The sequence below is a fragment of the Silurus aristotelis genome (genome assembly GCF_946808225.1).
Source record: "Silurus aristotelis genome assembly, chromosome: 11".
NCBI classification, from domain to species: domain Eukaryota; kingdom Metazoa; phylum Chordata; class Actinopteri; order Siluriformes; family Siluridae; genus Silurus; species Silurus aristotelis.
The window spans coordinates 20,480,828-20,486,827 of NC_139584.1; positions in this window are offsets into that span (position 1 = coordinate 20,480,828).

Genomic DNA, 6,000 nt, shown 5'->3' on the forward strand with positions numbered 1-6,000 from the left:
GTACCTGTACAGTAGGTGGGAGAAAGGTAGGATGGTAGCTAAGCTATCATCATTGCTGGAGAACGACTTTTACCTCCTGTATAAAACAGTTTTATCTCTGAGCAGAGATACAGAAGGTCTTTCCTCCCTGCTGCTATTAGACTTTACAATCAGAGCTGCTCCCGCTGAACCAATCATTGTTCATACTGTTTTTTAAACTCTGCAATAACAATGTACAAGTTTGTGCAATAACATCATTTTAAACTTCAATATTAGTTTGATTGTTTGATAGTGTAACTACGAGGGGTGGAACAGTACATGTATTTGTCCCAGAATTTTTCGGTACAGGGGTTTCGGTTCGGTAATGTGTAACGAATGCAATCCTTTTTACTCGCGGAACATAGTTAATATGGCACATAAGTGGTAGACTGCAAGTTTGAGCACATTTTTCTATTATTACTTGAAAACATACACAACAATGCCAGAGGTATTAAAAAAAAGAAACTAGAGTTAGCGCAGTCTCAATGTGGCTACTCGCACTGTACCGGAAATAAGATTTATTTTGCACATACATGAAAATGCTAAAGAATCTATAGTGCTAGCGAAGTAGCTAGCGGCTAACTTTAGCGTTTTATGATTAGCTTCGAAAATTTCTCTTAAAAGGACAATTCCACATATTAAGGGAGTGAATGAATGAATGAAGGATGGAAGGAACATTCCTTCCATCCTTCATTCATTCATTCACTCCCTTAATATGTGGAATTGTCCTTTTAAGAGAAACTTACTCAGCATACTTGTCTACAGATATCTACATAGATATCTGTAGACAAGTATGCTGAGTAAGTATAATAATAAGTAGAACAGTTAAGTAGAACATCTTTTTTCTGCTTCTCCCATTAGGGGTCGCCACAGCGGTTCATCTGTCTCCACACCCTCCTGTCCTCTACATCTGCCTCTTTCAAACCAACTACCTGCATGTCTTCCTTCACCACATCCATAAACCTCCTCCTTGGCCTTCCTCTTTTCCTCCTTCCTGGCGGCTCCATCCTCAGCATTCTGCTACCGATATACCCTATGTCCCTTCTCTGCACACGTCCAAACCATCTCAATCTTTCCTCCATTACCTTGTATCCAAAACATCCTACATGCGCTGTCCATCTAATAAACTCCTGTCTAAATCTGTCCATCCTCATTACTCCCAACGAAAATATCAAGATCTTCATCTCTGCTACCTCCATCTCCACCTCCTATCTTTTGCGCAATGCCACTATATCTAAACAATACAACATCGCAGGTCTCACCACAGTCCTATAAACTTTCCCATTCACTTTTGCAGATTCCCTTCTATCACAAATCACTCCTGCCACTCTTCTCCACCCACTCCACCCTGCCTGCACTCTTTTCTTTACTTCTCTAACACACTCTCCATTACTTTGCACTGTTGACCCCAGGTACCTGAACTCCTCCACCTTCTCCACCTCTTCTCCCTGCAACCACACCACTCTGCCCTCCTTCTCATTCACACACATGTACTCTGTCTTACTTCTACTGACTTTCATTTCCGTTCTCTCTAGTGAGTACTTCCACGTCTCCAGGCTCTTCTCAACCTGCTCCCTACTCTCACCACAAATCACAAGATCATCCGCAAACATCATAGTCCACAGACTCCTGTCTGACCTCGTCCGTCAACTTGTCCATCACCACTGCAAACAGGAAAGGGCCCAGAGACAATCCTTGATGCAGTCCAACCTTCCCCTTAAACTAGTCTGTCGTTCCTACTGCACACTTCACTGCTGTCCCACTGTCCTCATACATACTTCTCTGACACACCTGACTTTCTAATTCAATACCACAATTCCTCTCTTGGCACCCTGTCGTACGCTTTCTCTAAATTCACAAACACACAATGCAACTCCTTCTGACCTTCTCTATACTTCTCCATCAACATTCTCAAAGCAAATAATGCATCTGTGGTGCTCTTAATCACATGAAACCATACTGTTGCTTACAGATGGTCACCTCTTCTCTCAGCCTGACTTCCACTACTCTTTCCCATAACTTCATGGTGTGTCTGATCAACTTTATTCCCCTGTAGTTACTGCAGGTCTGCACATCTGCCTTATTCTTAAAAATCGGTACCAGCACACTCCTTCTCCATTCCTCAGGCATCCTTTTACCTTCCAAGATTTTGTTGAACAACCTGGTTAAAAACTCCACTGCTATTTCTCCTAAACATCTTCACGCTTCTACTGGTATGTCATCTGGTCCTACCGACTTTCCACTCTACATCCTCTTAATCGCTCCTCTCACTTCCTCTTTACTAATCCTATCCACTTCCTGCTTCACCATCTCCACACTATCCAACCTTCTCTCTCTCTCATTTTCCTCGTTCTTCAGCTGTTTAAAATACTCCCTCTATTTTCTCAACACCCTCACCTCACTATTCAACACATTTCCATCTCCATCCTTTATTACTCTAACTTGCAGCACATCCTTCCTAGCTTGGTCCCTCGGTCTGGCCAATCGGTACAAATCCTTTTTTCCTTCTTTAGTGTGCAACTTCTCATACAGCTCCTCATATGCCTTTTCCTTGGCTTTTGCCACCTCCCTCTTCACCTGCTGTTGCATACCTTTGTGCTCCTGCCTACTTTTCTCATCACTCTGTGGATCCCAATTTTGTTTTGCCAACCTCTTTCTCCTTATGCTTTCCCGTACTTCCTCATTCCACTATCACGTTTCTTTGTCTTCCTTTCTATTTCCAGATGTTACACCAAGTAACTTTCTAGCTGTCTCTCTTATCACTTCTGCAGTAGTTGCCCAATCATCCAGCACCTCTTCACCACCACCAAGACCCTGTCTGACCTCTTCCCTGAACCTCACACTACAGTCTTAGTTTCCACCATCTTATTCTTTCAGTCCTCACTCTCCTCCTCCAAAACCATCCTACAGACCACCATCCGATGCTGTCTAGCTACACTGTCCCCTGCCAACACCTTACAGTCTCCAATCTCCTTAAGGTTGAATCTCCTACATAGAATATAGTCCACCTGTGTGCACCTTCTTCTACTCTTATTCGTCACCCTATGCTCCTCCTTTTTCTTAAAATAAGTATTCACCACTTCCATTTCCATCCTTTTAGCAAAATCCACCACTATCTGCCCTTCTACATTCCTCTCCTTAAGGCCATACCTACTCATCTCCTCCTCGTCACCTCTGTTCTCTTCACCAACATGCCTATTAAAGTCTGCCCCAAATCACCAATCTTTCATTCCTAGGTACACCTTCTACCATTCCATAATTTTTCCTTCTCCTTCATCTTACAACCCACTTGTGAAGCATAGGTACTGATGACATTATCATCACCCCTTCAACTTCCAGCATCATGTTTAGAATCACCCCTACACTTTTTCACTTTCCATCCACACCATGATAAAACAGTTTAAACCCACCTCCAATGTTCCTGGCCTTACTCCCTTTCCACTTGGTCTCCTGAACACACACCATATCTACCTTTCTCCTCTCCATCATATCAGCTACCTCTCTCCCTTTACCCGTCATAGTACCAACATTTAAAGTACCAACCCTCTACTCTCCTACACTTCTCCTTTTCCTGCTGTCTCTGTAGATGTCTTCCTCCTCTCCCTCTCCTCCATTGGCCAACAGTAGCCCAATTTCCACCGGTACCCTTGTTGGCTAAAAATACCTGTGGCGGTCGTTGGTAACCCAGGCCTCGACCGATCCGCTATGAAATTCTGATTCATGATCCGCATATTTGATTTGGCACATGTTTTACGCTGGATGCCCTTCCTAACGGAACCCTCCCCGTTTATCCGGGCTTGGAACCGGCACCAAGAGTGCACTGGCTTGTGTAACCCTAAGTAGAACAAACAGTATCTTCATAAAATTAAATATTAAATGTAAAAACACACACACACACACACACACACACACACACACACACACACATCTGTATTACTTTAATAAAATTTTTCCATTTATAAAATTTGATTTAATAAATGAAATTTGTGTTAATTTAATTTATTGCTCAGTTTTATTAATATTATAAATAAATGTGTATTGCATTAATTTTATTATTAGTACTATTATTCTACATATTTTGATTCTTTATTTTATAAAAAAAAAAATTTTACACATTATTTAACAAAGCAGGCATTTTTTTTTAAATTGTAAAAAAACATTTAAACTGTTCAAATGTTGATGATCACAAATGTTAATAATAATAAAATCTGCATTAATAAAAAATTGCAAGTGATATTATGTTTTGCATTTCTTCCCTAAAACCATATCGAAATTGAACCGAACAGTGACTTAAAATCCGAGGTATGTACCAAACCGTGAATTTTGTCTACCGGTACACCCCCAATAACTACTATATTGTTTGTTTCTTTTATTTTTTATTTTTTATTTACTGTATATCTTTGTACTATGTTTGATTTACATTTGCACATTTGTCTTTTCTGCTGTACATGGAAATTTCACTGCTGTGGGACTAAATGTTATCTTTACTGTACCGCATCGTTGGCTACGTATCAAGAAGCGAATCGCATTGGCCTCAGTTATGGAGATGCACATCACTACTGCTAGACAGTTTTTCAATCAGAGCGGTTCAGTTTTCCTGGCTTGCTCCCACTGTAGTCTCGCATTTCTGTTCTTGACAAACAGGAGTCGAACCTAATGCTGTCTGCTGTCTTGAGGAAGGATGTGCACCGATGTCTGTGCTGATTTTCAACTCATCAAGAGTGATTATTTTTGACATACTGTAGACTTCCTAGACCATCTTACTTTCTTTTTCTTGTTCCTAAGTGTAACAGAACTGCCACTAAGTGGATGTTGTCTATGCTTGGTAACTCCAAAATAGATCTCTTCACAAAGGGCCAGTGTATTTGCGGGTTTTCGTTTAGTTTAGTTAAAGTTTATTTCTATAGTGCTTTTCACAATGGACATTGTCTCAAAACAGCTTTACAGAACTTGAGAATTAAAGTGAATGATGTTTATCCCTGATGAGCAACCTGGGGCAACTGTGAGAAGGAAAAACTCGACTAGATGAATGAGGAAGAAACCTTGAGAGGAACCATACTCAAAAGGGGAACCCATCATCATTTGGGTAATATCAAGAGTGTGATTGATAATCTTAAATCAATACAAAGCACTGGAGAATGAGAACCACCATTAGTACCAGAGTGTGTTTGATTATGAGTAATGTCCTTTCTACATTCTCATACAGTCAGTTGAATTTTTGGAACCAGGAGCTTCTGAGCAACTCATAAAATCAACAACTCCTCCATGCCAGAGTCATTACAAATTTGAAGAGGTCCAATGTCCAATCTCTACATGGAGTGGAATCCAAATGGTGCTGGTACGTCTATAGATGGTTTGGGATGTTTGCAGGTTTGGCATCAAATTCTTTTTTTTTTTACGTTTTCTTTCCAGCCAGGAGCCAAACCAGATTTGACTTGTTTGCTCAGTTTTTCTTGGCCTTAGTTCAACTGTTAAGTTTGCTCCTATTTGTCTGCCATGAAATCCTGCTGCCTCATCAACAATTCATTAATGGAGATCAACAGCTTTTAAAATACTCAAACTATCCTGTCTTATGCCGAATAATGTTATTTCAGCAGACAGCAGACACACTGACACATTTATGTTCGCATGCATTAGGTTATATGTAGCCTATATATTAAACCAAACACTAGTATTCATGTGGTATAGTCTGCAGTGTATTCACATCAAGGCTTGATGTTTTGTGCTTGCTGATATGCCTTTGTTCTTACTACAGTTGTATGGAGTGATTAAATAAGTTCCAATAATCTTTGTTGCAGTTTTTTTTTTTTTTTTTTTTTTTACCACTCTGTGTAAACTTTAGACACCCCAGGAGTTCAGCTATATCTGTATCTGCATGGTTTTAAACATTATGTTACTGCCATATGATCACTTCGCTTACATTTTTATTAAAGACGTGAGTGTATATGGTGGGGCTGCAGCTGCCCTAATGGACAAACCATC